The sequence below is a fragment of the Dermacentor silvarum genome, chromosome 4 (genome assembly GCF_013339745.2).
Source record: "Dermacentor silvarum isolate Dsil-2018 chromosome 4, BIME_Dsil_1.4, whole genome shotgun sequence".
In the NCBI taxonomy this organism is placed as follows: Eukaryota; Metazoa; Arthropoda; class Arachnida; order Ixodida; family Ixodidae; genus Dermacentor; species Dermacentor silvarum.
In genome coordinates, this window is record NC_051157.2 from 220,869,981 (window position 1) to 220,886,710 (window position 16,730).

The 16,730-nt window shown below is 55.8% G+C and overlaps 1 non-coding gene and 1 pseudogene across 1 annotated transcript; both read right to left on the minus strand.

The window, feature by feature from the left end:
- Positions 1 to 1,163: 1,163 nt before the first annotated feature.
- Positions 1,164 to 7,536, minus strand: LOC119451276 (large subunit ribosomal RNA; annotated as a pseudogene).
- A 1,086-nt stretch (positions 7,537 to 8,622) lies between these two features.
- On the minus strand, positions 8,623 to 8,775 carry LOC119451098 (5.8S ribosomal RNA). Its single transcript, XR_005191668.1, has one exon. It is a non-coding gene; the product is annotated as a 5.8S ribosomal RNA (ribosomal RNA).
- Between the last annotated feature and the right edge of the window lie 7,955 nt (positions 8,776 to 16,730).

Below are 16,730 nucleotides of genomic sequence, written 5' to 3' on the forward strand. Positions count from 1 at the left end.
GTACACGGAGGGGTGTTAGATATATAAGGCGCGTCTGTGTAGCTCTCTGCAAATGCGTTTGTGGCGCAAGTGGGTTAAACGCTCGGCGATCTATCGTCGCGGACCGAGGGGTCGTGGGTTCGATTTCCAAATTTTGCATGTTTGTGGAACTTTTTCTTCTGGTTTCTTTCTTTGTATTATGTTCTATGACGTATTTCCGTGACGGAAATACGTCAGTGAAGTCTTGGTGGACCCCGGCATAAAACACTTTCGTGTTAAAATAAAAAAAAGGCCCGCGCTTAAGCTACCCACAGTGACCGAAAATGGTCGGCGCTTAAGCCCGGCGTGACTCCTCGTCGGTGTCCATAAACCTGTTTGTCTAATCTTCTGCTGGCGGTTCGGTTGGGGCCACGGGGCCGCGCGCAAGCGCGCGGCAAAGTCCCTTACCACGTCAGCCGGGGCGGCCAATAAAACCACGTCAACCGGGGCGGCGGGAAAAAAAAAACCCCTTTCAATGTACGCGCGAGGCCGCAGCATGGAACGCTCGCGCGAAGGGCCTTCGGCGAAGCGCGAAAGGCCTCTTTCTCTTTGCTGACCTGCTCAAACAGGGGGCTTTGTCACCACGAGAAAAACAGCCCTTCCTTGGTACAAGAAAAAGCACCCCTTCTTTGGTACGAGATCAGGTCACACGTGCGATTCCCTCTGCTCGCACTGCGCGTCGCCCCTTCGCGCATTCTCCTGTAGAATCCACAGATTCTTCTCTCGCACACTGGTTCGCAATTGCGAGATCTTTCGCTCATAAGGCGCGCGCCGCCCGTATCAGCTTTCGCAAAAGACGTGGCGGGTCTCGCTATCGTAGTTTGATCTCTGCGAAAACCGTGCGCTTCTCGTCACTGCCGCACCTCAGCAGCAGCAGGCACAACAATACCCTTTGGTCGCGTCCCGCCCAGCGACTTGCGCGCTGCGGCAACAACGGTCCCCATCCGTTGCGCCGTTGTTCTGCCGTTCGCGGCAACCGTATTGTGCGAGTTTCACCGCAGCAAAGAGCTCGCACCTTCTTTTTCAATTTTTCGTCCATTCGCCATCCACTTTCGGACACGCAACACACACTCCGCACCTGTCGGCAGCACTGCGATCGCATAGGGCGCCTCGGGAAGGATGTACGTTTCAGTTTTGTACCGCGGACAAACCTTCCAGTTAGAGGCTAAGCCTCAATAGATCGCAGTGTGGTGGCTGCTCTACTACTTAAGACACCACGACAGGTACCTAAGTCGTCTTCAGACGATTTGACACTGCAGCGATTCAGGCCAGCGATAGCCCCGGAGAGCGACCGGTGGCCTCGACAATACTCGGCCTCCGGTGTGGCGCTCTCTGGGTTCATTTGGCGTCATCGAGCCGGGAAGCGCGGCGGCCCGCCGCGCTCGACCCGGCGCTAATCTTACCCACTTTCGTCACGTGCTTGGTCTCTCGACCAAGCACGTGAACCAAGTGTCCGAATCTGCGGTTCCTCTCGTACTGAGCAGAATTACTATCGCAACGACCGGTCATCAGTAGGGTAAAACTAACCTGTCTCACGACGGTCTAAACCCACCTCACGTTCCCTATTAGTGGGTGAACAATCCAACGCTTGGCGAATTCTGCTTCGCAATGATAGGAAGAGCCGACATCGAAGGATCAAAAAGCGACGTCGCTATGAACGCTTGGCCGCCACAAGCCAGTTACCCCTGTGGTAACTTTTCTGACACCTCTTGCTTAAAACTCTTAAAGCCAAAAGGATCGAGGGGCCCCGCTTTCGCAGTCTCGAATCGTACTGAAATTCAAGATCAAGCAAGCACTTGCCCTTTTGCTCTACGTGAGGTTTCTGTCCTCGCTGAGCTCGCCTTAGGACACCTGCGTTACCGTTTGACGGATGTACCGCCCCAGTCAAACTCCCCGCCTGACACTGTCCTCGGAACAGGTCGCGCAGGCCCAACCGGTGCCGCCCCGAAGGGAGACCGGGGGCCCATCGCTTGGCGCTAGAAGCGTGGACAACTCAATGGTCCGCTTCCCGCTCCACTGAGTAAGTAAAGAAACGATGAGAGTAGTGGTATTTCACTGTCGGCCACGAGGACCCCGCCGAAACGAGGCCATATCCCGCGACCTCCCACTTATGCTACACCTCTCATGTCTCTTCACAGAGTCAGACTAGAGTCAAGCTCAACAGGGTCTTCTTTCCCCGCTGATTTTGCCAAGCCCGACCCTTGGCTGTGGTTTCGCTAGATAGTAGATAGGGACAGTGGGAATCTCGTTAATCCATTCATGCGCGTCACTAATTAGATGACGAGGCATTTGGCTAGTAACTGTTTATTTGCTTCCCCTCAGGTGTACAGGGCTTTGCTCTGCTGATGCCAGGAACTACAAGATGAGCCGGAAGGGGCTCACTGGAAGGGTTGTCAGCATTCTGACACTCCTTTGTGGTCGAGTTGTGGTACAGTTGTCCTCAAGAGGCACCAGCCAGCAAAATAAGTCCCTCTCTTATTACTAAAAATAAAAAGAGATTACACAAGAGACACAAAAAAGATGCATGCAATGGGAAAGAAGGTTTAAAAAGGACGAGCCGAAGAGAGCCATTTCAACGGGGAGATACTCTCGCGCTTTTGGCAGAGCACCGGAGCGGCATTGTGCACGGACGTTGCCCGTTGAGGCCACCTCTGTGACCGAAATTGTATATGGTATTTAACCACAAAAAGAATGAAGCAGCGAGAAGCATCCGAGACACATGAAAAGAGACATGAAGTAAGCATATATTTATGTTACACTAAAAAAAGTTACGCTAAAAAAAATTGTGAATAGCAGCCCTCAATACTTAAACATCGCGTCCTACCAAAATGCTGTTACAGGTAGCAGTGTACTGCAGAATACTTAAATGTACGGGAAAATACTAAAAGAGAGAAAAAAATAAGAAGTGCAGTAAGGTTCTGAGCCTGTAAATCATGTGTGTGCTGCTAACCACACCATCTAGACCAGTCTTAAGCTTTTGAGCCGTTTTTCTATGCCTAGGCGGACACTATTACACTGACTAACCTGCCTGGGATTTAGGGGAGAGGGGAAAAAAAGTGGGGGAAATGAAATGAGAAATGAAGAAGAATCAATGGGAAAAAAACAAGATGAGAAAAAAATGAAAGAGAAAGAATAATGAAAGAAAAATGAGATGAATGCGGGGGAAGCCACAACGATGGCACCAAGGATCCTGCCAGGTTCCCAGATCAAGCGATCACCTTTTTTGAAAAACGGTTGAGACAGATAAGACTGCCAGCCAACGTTCGCGCTGCAAGCCAGGCCAATTCCCACTCCTTTAAGCCAATTTCCTTGGCAGCCTTCTTGGTGCTTGGACAAAGGAGACCGCGTGCGCCAAATGCCAGCCCGAGGACCTTTACCTCTTTCCCAGGACACTTGGCCTGAAGTACGGGTGCCAAGGCCTGGTACTTCTGGCGCTTAGCAGCACACATGCCTTCCAATGTCTCTGTTCTGGCATCCCAGGCGATCGCCACATCCAGAATGAATGCTTTTTCCTTGAGCTCGAGAACGATGTCCGGCCTAAGCCTCGTACCGTCCCCGGTCACAAGGAGGCGCTCGCTTGAAATCTCAGCATCCTTGTGCCTTTCCCGCAGTTTAGTAATTATGGCTTGTGAGATGCAGTTATGCCGTGAGCAACGCGGCTCGTGGACGGATGGACACACCTGGAGGCTGTGATATGTCGTTTCTTGAGCCTGATGGCATCTTCTGCATAGCTTTGCCGAATCGTCCCTAGAGTGCCGATTGGAGAGTGTCCTCGTTGGAAATAGGTTTGTGCGAAGGCTCAGAGAACGGATCCTGTCGCCATCGCCCATGTACCTGGCGTCTGGCCTAAGCCACCCATTTCCAACTGGATCACTCTCAAAAGCGAAGCGGCTTTTATTAGTGTAATTTTTCTTCCAGTCCTCCAGATGTCTCGTGCGCGCCTCCTGAAGAGCTTTCTTCAGTGAAGAGGGTTCCACGAGGCCCGTCGGGACACCCATCCTCTCCTCCAGTGCCTCCCGGTCCCCGCGCAATGCTCCTTCTAACACAGCGTCCACGATGGGAGAGCCTAGGCGCTGAAGCCGAGCGAAAGCTTTAACTTGGCATTCCGCCGCCACTCGCGAAAGCTCCAGCACACCCAGGCCCCCTGCTCGATGGGGTGTATGAACAATGATGTCAGGAAACGAGGCTGGCAGGTGCAGAATACGTTTAACCTCCTGCCTAATGTCGCGATCAAGTTTGGCGGTCAATGGCCTAACTGTGAGAGAACTGGAGGCTGCATACATCAATTTGGGAACCAATAACATTGAGATGCAGTTAAGTTTTTGAAATGGCTTCAACTGGGCCGAATCAATCAGTTTTAGATCTCGCCTAATGGAATCAATTGAAGCCGTAGGGTGTTTGTTTACAAAAAGGTCGACTCCCAAGTACCGAATAGGATCATTCCGACCCTTAGGTTCGATCATGGCACCCCCCACCTTTAGGGGAGGGATGTCATAGTCGAACCATTTCAGCCTATGGGAGTCGAACCGCCAACCAAAATATTGGGTTTTTGAGGGGTTTAATGCCAATCCGATATTTTTGAAGTGCGATTCAGCAACCTCCAGATTTCTTGACAGTTCTTCGTACGAGGATGCGACGAATAGCAGATCGTCTGCGTACGCCATACCCGATATGACCTCTCCGTTAACTGCATAGCCAAAACCTGACGCATTAAGGTCGTGCAGCAAGGGATCAAGTGTTAAATTAAAAAGAAATGGGGACAAAGGGTCACCCTGCTTGATCCCTCTCTCCACGTATATTCTGACTGCGTCAGAGGTGCCTCTGTCATAGTTACTCCCGCCGTTCACCCTCGCTTTTTTGAATTTCTTCACGTTGACATTCAGAGCACTGGGCAGAAATCACATTGCGTCAGCACCGTCAACGGCCCTCGCACTGCTTTGTTTTAATTGTCCGTGCCAGTTCTGAGTTGGCTGTTTTCTGCCGGCCGAAGCAAGAACCTCAGGCGCGAAGCCCATGGAAAATGCACAGCTGTGGCTTTCCACAGGAAGGTCCCGACGCTGGTCCGGGCTCGGCCGCACCGCTTTTTAAGGCGGCGAGCCTCGCCCAGTCCCGGTGCAGTGCCGTTCCTGCTTCTGGACCCCAGCCCGACCGGCTCAGCCCTCAGAGCCAATCCTTTTCCCAAGGTTACGGATCCGTTTTGCCGACTTCCCTTACCTACATTGGTCTATCGACTAGAGGCTGTTCACCTTGGAGACCTGCTGCGGATGTGGGTACGGTCCGGCACGAAAATCACACTCCCTCACTTGGATTTTCAAGGGCCGACAGGAGCGCACCGGACAGCGCAAGAGCCGCACTGCTCTACGGAGCCACCGTCCCTATCTCGGGGTGAACCCATTCCAGGGACTCGATCTCCTTACAGAGAAAAGAAAACTCTTCCCGGGGCTCCCATCGGCGTCTCCGAGCTGGTTTGCGTTGCCGCACTGGGCCCCGAAGGGCCGATCTCCGTAGCCGGGTTCGGGACTGTTAACCCGATTCCCTTTTGGTTGCAGCGGGGCGTCTCCGATTCACAGACTGAGCTGCACAAACGCGCCCGCTTCTGAAAGGATTTCTCCTTTCCCTAAGGACCGACTGACCCATGTTCAACTGCTGTTCACATGGAACCCTTCTCCACTTCAGTCCTCAAGGTTCTCACTTGAGTATTTGCTACTACCACCAAGATCTGCACCAGCGGCGGCTCCAGGCGGGCTCGCGCCCGACACCTTCAACGCCCACCGCTGCGGCCCTCCTACTCGTCGCGGCTTAGCACCCCCACATTTCGTGCTTCTCTGCCGGCGACGGCCGGGGATAGGCGCGACGCTAGAGCGCCATCCATTTTCGGGGCTAGTTGCTTCGGCAGGTGAGTTGTTACACACTCCTTAGCGGATTCACACTTCCATGGCCACCGTCCTGCTCTCTTAAGCAACCAACACCCTTCATGGGTTCTCATGAGCGTCCCGACTCGGGCGCCTTACCCCGGCGATTGGCTCATCCCACAGCGCCAGTTCTGCTTACCAAAAGTGGCCCACTTGGCACTCTCATCGCAGCGGGAGGCCTCAACCCAGAAGGCCTCCCGTACACCCATTGAAAGTTTGAGAATAGGTTGAGGACGTTTCGACCCCAATGCCTCTAATCATTCGCTTTACCAGGTGTGACTGCTCTCCCATCGAGCGCCAGCTATCCTGAGGGAAACTTCGGAGGGAACCAACTACTAGATGATTCGATTGGTCTTTCGCCCCTATACCCAGGTCGGACGATCGATTTGCACGTCAGAATCGCTTCGGACCTCCACCAGAGTTTCCTCTGGCCTCGTCCTGCCCGGGCATAGTTCACCATCTTTCGGGTGCCAACGTGTGCACTCTCGCTCCGCCCCGGCGACGAGTGAGCGCCTGGGACGGGCCGTTGCTGCGCCCTTTGTCAGACCCCTGTGCGGTCCAGGATCGCAACGCAGCCCGCGAGCGGGCCTTCACGTTTCATTGCGCCATTGGGTTTCGGGAGACCCATTGACTCGCGCACATGTTTGACTCCTTGGTCCGTCTTTCAAGACGGGTCGGGTGGGTTACCGACCTACTCGCCGCAAACCACGATAGCGCCTCCGCGGGAGAATTGCCCCGCTCGCAGCGGCTTCTCGCCGGCCAAGCCGCCGCCACGGGACCAACCCGGACAGCAGGAGACGACAAGCTTGCCCAGCGGGTTCTCCGCTCCGTTTCCGGAGGGCGTCATCGTTCGGGCCTCCCGACAACCGGGAGAAGCCCATGGGGCCTGGACGGGGTGACGAACCACTCGTACATGGCGAGGTATAACTCCCGCGAGCCGTCCCCGAAGGGACGGGCAGGGCACCTCCACAGCCGGACTCAAAGTCGTACTTTTCCTATTGACCCGCGTCCGTCGCGGCGTTCTACCGGCGGTGGGAAGTGCGCACCCCGGAGACTGCGTCTGCGTGCCAGCAGCCGGAACAGCCCCCCGAAGGGGGCCGTTTACCCGACGCCGCCGGCTCCGCGATCGTCCGGAGACTGAATCCCACCACTTTCGAGCTTCGAGGGCCCACCCGTTTTACTCTAAGCGGTTTCACGTACTCTTGAACTCTCTCTTCAAAGTTCTTTTCAACTTTCCCTCACGGTACTTGTGAACTATCGGTCTCTCGGTCGTATTTAGCCTTAGATGGAGTTTACCACCCACTTAGGGCTGCACTCTCAAGCAACCCGACTCACGGGAGGCTCCATCCCGGGCGCGCAACGGCGGAGACGGGCCTGGCACCCACTCTGGGACAAGCCCCTGTCAGGGGGACTTGCACCGTCGCAAACACCCGAGAACGTCGCCTCCCATACACCACATTTCCCGACCGCCTGCAAGGACGGGGGATTCGGTGCTGGGCTCGGTCCCGTTTCGCTCGCAGCTACTCGGGGAATCCCTGTTGGTTTCTTTTCCTCCGCTTTGTGATATGCTTAAATTCAGCGGGTTGTCTCGCCTGATCTGAGGTCGACAAACGGATACATCGCTTTCGCCCATTCCAGCGTGCTGGAAAGGACTCGACACGTTCGAAAGCCCAGCGCGAACCGAGTGCGATGCCCTACCACGTCCTTCGCCCAACACGGAGCTACTTATAGACGAGGCTGGCAGGCGGTTTACAAACCGCCTGCGCGCGTGCGGCGCACGAGCAGTTGCGTGGCAAACGACCGTGTCTGAAGCCCAAACACCGCCGAGGCATGCCGCCCTCGCAGCGCGCCGCTTCAGCGGGCGCTGCAGGACGGACTCGTAGCCTGGCAGAGGGCATCGTCTCGTGTGGCGTCGCCCCTGCCCCAACTGGAGTGGCCCAGTCTTTTCGGGGCAGAGACTGCGAAGCACTTGGACCGACGGCGGACTACGACGGAACGCTTCCGCCCCGCCAACGGGCAAACCCACGCTTTCGAAGGAGACATTTTCCGCTTCGCGGCGACTATTCCGTCGTGCAGTTTTCTTCGTGCTCGCAGACGGCGCACTCGCGTAACCGCATCACTACCGCTTCGGGGCGCACCCTTGTCCTCCCCGTTCTGCGCAAGAATTTTTTCCGATTCCTATTCCTGCGACGAAACCCAGACTAGGGCGCCTGCACCCGTGCGGTGACGCGGACGAGCGGCCTTTTTGCAAGAGCTCGACATACTCCGAAGGCAAACAACGCAACGTGCGATCACGCTCGCTTAGCGCACGGCGCGGGAATCGGCCGGCATTTGCTTCCCGCATTTGTCCGTGCACGCAAGCTTCCGACTCTCTCGCAAACGTGCGCGCCACTGCTGTCGCAACAGAGGTTTTCGCCTCGCGATTCAGACCGCACTTTCCCTGCAGGTGTCCGACTCCATCCTGTGGCGGTCTCTTCAGAGGCGCGCACTAGTCGCGCTGCAGTAGTACAATGCCTCGTTTCCGTCTCTGCGAAGTTTTGGCACAACAGTTCAGTTCGCCACCGCCTCCCTCACGTGAGGCCGCTGGCGCGTGGCTTCAGCACTCAACGTACTGTCCGTGATGCCGACGCGGTCAAAACGAGTCGACGGACGCACGTTCCCTGTGCGCCGAAGGCTCTCTTGATATGTGATCCGACCCTCAGACAGACGAAGCCAAGGGAAGACCCAAGGCCGCAATGTGCGTTCAAAGAATCAGTGCTCAGTGTGTCCTGCAATTCACACCAACTCTCGCAGCTGGCTGCATTCTTCATCGACCCGAGAACCGAGTGATCCACCGCTTAGAGTCGTGAAAAGTAGTTTGTTCAATTCCGTACAGTACAACCAGGGTTTTAGGCACGTGGCGTCTCCCTGTGTGTGGTTTCGAAGGGCACCTTTCTGCGCGCGCTCCTCGAGTCTGCGCGCTCTTTCGACAGCCGCGTCTCAGACAGCTGGTAGCATATAGGCGCACCACACCCTGCTACTTGCGTGTTGCGTTTGCAGCTAACCCCGCGAGTCTTTGTGTGCGCGTAAACCTCCACTCTGTATGCACCAGGATCAGTTGTAGGACCAAGATGCAGTGGAGCCGCTCACGGCTACACACCCGCGGGGGCGTGGCCCTTCCCATACCACGTCTTTTTTCTTTTTTGCGAGCACTCGAAGCCGGTTTTCCCTGCCAACCAACCACCGGACCCGTGTGCTACGTGTGCACGTTCACATTGCTCCACGAAAATTGGAAAAAAGCCGCAAGGCCATGAGGGGGCACGAGCAGCTGTAGAGTCTTTCACGGCGACACGGCCACGGGTGGGGTCTCGCCCCATCGACGTGTCTCGCTTTTAGTCTTCAGTAGGGTACTCAAATTAACCACAATGTCCCTCACACGCAAACACGCTTTCGCATCGGCGGATTGCCGTAGCACACCCGCTGCTGATCCGACAGCCTACTTGAGACGACGGACAAGAGCCCGGCGCGCGTACTCGCGCGGCTCTCCAAAACCACTCGGCCAGTGCCAGGGACAGCTTTCGGCGCCGGAGCCGCAACAATTCTACTCGAGGCGGAAGACGAAGCCAGCAAGGGCCTGGCCGCAAGTGCATTCAAGTTTCGAGACTTCAGTCCCTCGTCTGTCCGTAAATCCTCTCTCGACGTGCGGCGCCTTCCCAAAGCGCACAAGTCCGTTAACCGCGGAACGCGTCCGACGTAGCAAAGCCGCGTTTCCTCTGGTACTTCGCAGCAGCGCCGCCTTTCCCTCGGCGGCGGGCGAATAGCCTGCCAACGCCGTCGCATTCAACCGCGATCTCGACATCTCGCGCGTCACGAGCAGGAGCCGACCGGCAGCCTCGGGCCCTGTGGGGCTCGGTGGCACTTGCCGCGGAGGACGGGAGGGCGTTATGGGCCACGGTTCCTATTGTACTTGGCAGCCACACCCTCGTACCGCCAGTTCCATGACCGACCGAATGCCGCGCCGTTCCTTCAGTACTTGGGCAGAAACATAGTCGGGTCGTTACTCCATACTCGCTGCAGGAAGCGACCGGCAGCCGCCAGACTTTTCAGACTCGGCGGCGTTTGCCGCGGAGGACGGGAGAGCGCTTGCACCGCAGTTCCAACTGTCACGTAGTAGTGACGGTAGAGAAAACAGTCGCAAAACTGTGTATGACGAAACTGGTTGTTTATTGGGCGAACCGGTGCCCACAAAAGCAAGCTACACTCAAAGCACAACGATAGCGGCGAACACAGTCGGCGATCGTCGAAAATCTGATCAGCGGCGAAACGCGTCGGCTTTTATACCTGAGTCATCGAAGGTTCTAGATTAATCCCTGATGCCCGCGTGTCTTCCAGAAAGTTCTAGATAATTCGCGTCGGTCATGCAATCAGATAACATAAGCGTCGGTGAAAACAGGCAATGGAAAGAAGCATCGATAACGTTCTAGAAACTTTCGATACAGGCGCGTCCTGCGCCGAGCGATAACGTTTAACATTTGTTAGTCGGTGGAAAGCGGCCACCGGTGAAAGATAAACATGTATACGTGTCAATACCCTCCCCTTAAAAAAAACATCGTCCCGATGCTACAAACAAACGCGAAAGCGAAAACAAAACGACGCGTAATAAAGAAAGAAAATAACAAAGTAACTATAAGCTCGTCAGCGGGCGTAGAAAGGCTTAAGACGCACCACGTGGATGACTTCAGGTCGTGCCCGGCGCCGCTGTGATTGCGAAATGCCGTCTGGCACCACCTCATAGTCCAGTGCGCCAATACGTCGGATTATCTTATACGGTCCGAAATAGCGACGCAACAGTTTCTCGCTAAGTCCTCGTCGGCGTATCGGAGTCCAGACCCAAACACGGTCGCCGGGCTGGTACTCGACGTAGCGTCGTCGTAGATTGTAGTGTCGGCTGTCAGTCCTCTGCTGGTTCTTGATGCGCAGGCGGGCGAGCTGTCGACCTTCTTCGGCACGCTGCAAATAAGTGGCAACGTCGAGATTTTCTTCGTCAGCGACGTCTGGTAGCATGGCGTCAAGCGTCGCTGCCGGGTTCCTTCCGTAGACCAGGTTGAACGGCGCCATGTGCGTCGTTTCTTGCACGGCCGTGTTGTATGCGAAGGTCACGTACGGAAGGATGGCATCCCACGCCTTGTGTTCGACGTCGACGTACATTGCCAGCATGTCGGCGATGGTCTTATTTAGGCGCTCGGTGAGGCCATTCGTCTGCGGGTGGTAGGCAGTGGTGCGGCGATGGCTTGTCTGGCTGTACCGCAGGATGGCTTGAGTTAGTTCTGCCGTAAAGGCCGTGCCTCTGTCGGTGATGAGGACTTCTGGGGCACCGTGACGCAGGAGGATGTTCTCAACGAAGAATCGGGCTACCTCGGCGGCACTGCCTTTGTGCAAGGCTTTTGTTTCGGCGTAGCGGGTGAGGTAGTCCGTAGCGACGACGATCCATTTATTTCCGGACGTCGACGTCGGAAAAGGCCCCAGTAAGTCCATCCCGATCTGCTGGAACGGTCGGCGAGGTGGCTCGATTGGCTGTAGAAGTCCGGCTGGCCTTGTCGGCGGTGTTTTGCGTCGCTGACAGTCTCGGCATGTCCTTTCGTAATGGGCGACGTCGGCAGAGAGGCGAGGCCAGTAGTATTTTTCTTGTATCCTCGCGAGAGTGCGTGAAAAACCGAGATGTCCAGCCGTTGGGTCGTCATGGAGAGCTTGCAGAACCTCTGGACGCAATGCTGAGGGTACCACGAGGAGGTAGTTGGCTCGGAGAGGCGAGAAGTTCTTCTTTAGTAGAATGTCGTTTTGCAAGAAAAACGACGCCAATCCTCGCCTGAACACCTTCGGCACAATGACGGTCTTGCCTTCCAGGTAGTCTACAAGGCTCCTTAGTTCCGGGTCGGCTCGCTGTTGTTCGGCGAATTCGTCGGCACTGATTGGTCCCAAGAAAGTGTCGTCATCCTGGTCGTCCTGTGGCGGCGGTTCGACGGGGGCGCGAGACAAGCAGTCGGCGTCAGAGTGCTTTCGCCCGGACTTGTAAACGACGGTGATGTCGAATTCTTGAAGTCTCAGACTCCATCGTGCGAGGCGACCTGAAGGATCCTTCAAGTTAGCTAGCCAACACAAGGCGTGGTGGTCGCTCACAACTTTAAAGGGCCTGCCATAGAGGTAGGGGCGAAACTTTGATGTAGCCCAGATGATGGCGAGGCACTCCTTTTCTGTTGTGGAATAATTTGCTTCCGCCTTCGATAGCGACCGGCTAGCGTAACTTACAACCCTTTCTAGTCCATCAGTCTTCTGCACAAGCACGGCGCCGAGTCCTACGCTGCTTGCGTCGGTGTGGACTTCGGTATCGGCGTTTTCGTCGAAATGCGCAAGTATTGGCGGCGATTGCAGGCGTCGCTTCAGTTCTTCAAATGCTTCGAGTTGCGGCGTCTCCCACTTGAACTCGACGTCGGCCTTCGTGAGATACGTGAGTGGCTCTGCGATCCGTGAAAAATCCTTGACGAAGCGCCTGTAATAGGCGCACAGTCCAAGAAATCTACGCACTGCCTTCTTGTCAGCGGGCAGAGGAAAGTTGGAGATGGCCGCAGTTTTCTGAGGGTCGGGGCGCACTCCAGACTTGTTGATGACGTGGCCCAAAAACAAGAGCTCCTCATACGCGAAGCGGCACTTCTCTGGCTTTAACGTGAGTCCGGAGGTTTTGATTGCTTGAAGAACTGTTTCAAGGCGCCGCAGGTGTTCTTCGAAGCTTGAGGCAAACACAACAACGTCGTCCAAATAGACGAGGCAAGGCTGCCACTTCAAGCCTGCCAGTACTGTATCCATGACGCGTTGGAAAGTCGCAGGTGCCGAGCAAAGACCAAACGGCATGACCTTGAACTCAAACAGTCCGTCTGGTGTTATAAAGGCCGTCTTCTCCCGGTCCCTCTCGTCGACTTCAATTTGCCAGTAGCCGGTTTTGAGGTCCATCGACGAAAAATACTTTGCGTTGTATAGTCGATCCAAGGCGTCGTCAATCCGTGGGAGGGGGTATACGTCCTTCTTCGTGACCTTGTTGAGGCGACGATAATCGACGCAGAAACGTAGGGTTCCATCCTTCTTCTTCACTAACACCACGGGGGACGCCCACGGACTCTTGGACGGCTGGATGATGTCGTCGCGTAGCATTTCGTCGACTTGTTGCCTTATGGCCTCGCGTTCGCGCGCCGAAACTCGGTACGGGCTCTGACGCAATGGGCGGACATTTTCGTCGGTTATGATGCGGTGCTTGGCGACTGGGGTTTGTCGAACTTTTGACGACGACGAGAAGCAATTCTTGTATTGCAGGAGCAGAGCTTTTAGTCGTTCTTTCTTATGCCTGGGAAGGTTCTGATTGACGTCGAAAGTTGGTTCAGGTATTATAGTCGTTGTTGCGGGTGCACTGGAATCCGTGAAGGCGAAAGCACTGCTGGCTTGTACTATTTCGTCGATGTAGGCGACCGTGGTGCCTTTGTTAATGTGCTTGTATTCGGGGCTGAAGTTCGTGAGCATCACCGTTGCTTTCCCTGCACGTAGCTCAGCTATGCCTCTAGCGACGCAAATTTCACGGTAGAGCAGTAAGTGATGATCGCCTTCGATGACGCCCTCCATGTCTGCAGGCGCTTCGGTACCGACGGAAATCATTACGCTGGAGCGAGGCGGAACGGTGACTTGTTCTTCAAGCACATTCAAGGCATGGTAAGTTATGCTTCTAGCCGGTGGTATCGCGTTGTGCGTTGAAAGCGTTATTGACTTGGACCTTAAGTCGATGACTGCACCGTGTTGATTTAGAAAGTCCATGCCTAGGATGACATCCCTGGAGCAGTGCTGCAAGATTACGAAGCTCGCCGGGTAAGTGCGGTTGTTTACCGTGACTCGCGCTGTGCAGATTCCAGTCGGCGTTATTAGGTGGCCTCCCGCTGTCCGGATATCGGGTCCTTGCCACGCTGTTTTCACCTTCTTCAACTTCGCGGCGAACGGGCCACTGAAGACGGAATACTCAGCTCCAGTGTCGACGAGAGCGGTGACGTTATGGCCATCGATGAGCACGTCTAGATCGGTAGACCGGCGTCTGGCGTTGCGGTTAATTCGTGGCGTCGGATCACGGCTGCGTCGGCTTGCTCTGCTGCTGCTACGTCGCGTCGGAAGGTCTTCGTTCGGCGGCGATGTGTTGTCAAGGCTGTTGCTAGGCCGCGTGCTGATATCTCGTCGTGATGAATCGCGAATCGTCGTCGTCGGCGGCGTCGGAGGATCTTCGGCATTGCGTCGTACAGCAACCGCACCTCCATCGGTTGCTGCCTTTAGTTTCCCGGGTAAGGGCTGGGAGATCGGCCCCGGGTGGGACCGTTGTACTGACGGCGATGCGGCGAGATGTAGCGGCCTGGTGACGGCGAGCGTGAGGATCGTCGTGGTTGCCACTGGGCTCCGGCGAGGTAGTCGGCGATGTCGCGCGGTCGTTCACCTCGATCGGGACGCGGCGCGTTGACGGGGAACCCTCGTAGGCCCATCTCGCGGTATGGGCATCGGCGGTAGACATGACCGGCTTCCCCGCAGTGATAGCAGAGCGGGCGGTGGTCGGGGGCGCGCCAAATGTCCGTCTTCCTCTGGTAGCTGCGCTGGGTGACGGGCGGGCGTGCTGGCGGCGGCGGCGGTGGACGACGGAACTGCGGCAGTTACGGCGCCCTGGCGCGAGCGTGAAGGGGGGCCTTGACGACGGGCAACGGCGGCGTAGGTCAGCGCTTCCGGCTGGGGTTGTGGCGGTTGCGGCTGCACATCGGGATCTCCAAGTGAGCGCTGAAGTTCTTCTTTGACGACGTCGGCGATAGATGCCACTTGAGGCTGCGACCCGGGAAAGAGCTTCTGCAGCTCCTCGCGAACGACTGCTCTGATGGTCTCGCGCAGGTCGTCGGCGCCTAGTGCTTGAGCATCGGCGTAGTTGGTCAGGGCACGGCGGTTGTATTGCCTGGCGCGCATTTCAAGCGTCTTCTCGATCGTTGTGGCCTCGGAAAGAAATTCGGCGACACTCTTGGGCGGGTTGCGCATCAATCCGGCGAATATTTGCTCTTTGACACCCCGCATCAAGAACCGAACTTTCTTTTCCTCAGACATATCGGGGTCGGCGTGGCGGAAGAGGCGAGTCATCTCCTCCGTGAAGATCGCCATGTTCTCGTTCGGCAATTGCACTCTGCTTTCTAATAAAACTTCGGCCCTTTCTTTTCGCACGACATTCGTGAAAGTCCTCATGAAGTTCTCACGAAATAGGTCCCACGTCACCAGGGTGGTCTCTCTGTTCTCAAACCAGGTCCGAGCAGCATCATCCAATGAAAAATAAACATGACGCAGCTTGTCGTCGTCGCTCCATTTGTTGAACGTCGCGGTCCTCTCGTATGTCTCCAGCCAGGTTTCAGGGTCTTCAGCGGATGATCCACGAAAAGTCGGTGGCTCCCGAGGTTGCTGCAGCAGGATGGGGGACGCTGGTGCTGCCAATTTTGGTCGTTGACTTGGCCTTGATTGCAGTGGTCTTTTCGGGAAGAAGTCCGAACTCCGGCACAAGTCCTTGCTGCCTACGGCTAGCTCGCTGGTCCTTGGCGACGTTGGTCTCGTTCTCCGGTTTCGGGCTTGGGTCGCGGCTTTGCGGGGGCGTTCGGTGCATGAACGAACTAGCACCTCCACCAGATGTCACGTAGTAGTGACGGTAGAGAAAACAGTCGCAAAACTGTGTATGACGAAACTGGTTGTTTATTGGGCGAACCTGTGCCCACAAAAGCAAGCTACACTCAAAGCACAACGATAGCGGCGAACACAGTCGGCGATCGTCGAAAATCTGATCAGCGGCGAAACGCGTCGGCTTTTATACCTGAGTCATCGAAGGTTCTAGATTAATCCCTGATGCCCGCGTGTCTTCCAGAAAGTTCTAGATAATTCGCGTCGGTCATGCAATCAGATAACATAAGCGTCGGTGAAAACAGGCAATGGAAAGAAGCATCGATAACGTTCTAGAAACTTCCGATACAGGCGCGTCCTGCGCCGAGCGATAACGTTTAACATTTGTTAGTCGGTGGAAAGCGGCCACCGGTGAAAGATAAACATGTATACATGTCACAACTATGAATGATGGATGGCAGGCAGCTTTAGCTCTCGACCGCCAGTTCCTTGACCGACCTCTACCGTTCCTCTCGTACTGGGCAAAGCTTTGTCGGGCCGTCTTACTCCCATTCCGCGCATGAGCGTCGAGGCGGACTGAAAGCCCACCCATGAAAGTGCGTTACGCCGTTTGTACCCACGGGCGCGGCCAAGCCAACCGTCCAAGGTTGCAGCCGCCGCCCGCTGGGCGCAACAAATTGGGCACGGGGCGCCCCTCAGAATTCAGGCAGTCCCCGCGCATGTTCGGGTATAGCCGTCCCCGCGTCCAAGCGGGGACGGCGGCGGAAAGCGTCGGGCGCAGTGAGCCGCTCCACCCACATGGGGAAGAAACGATCGTCACCCTTCACAGTCCGGTAATGATCCTTCAACAGGTTCACCTACGGAAACCTTGTTACGACTTTTACTTCCTCTAAATGATCAAGTTTGGTCATCTTTCCAACAGACCGGCGCAATCGAAAGGCCGCGCCGGACATCGGTCCGAAGACCTCACTAAATCATTCAATCGGTAGTAGCGACGGGCGGTGTGTACAAAGGGCAGGGACGTAATCAACGCGAGCTTATGACTCGCGCTTACTGCGAATTCCTCGTTCAAGGGGAACAATTGCAAGCCCCTATCCCCAATCA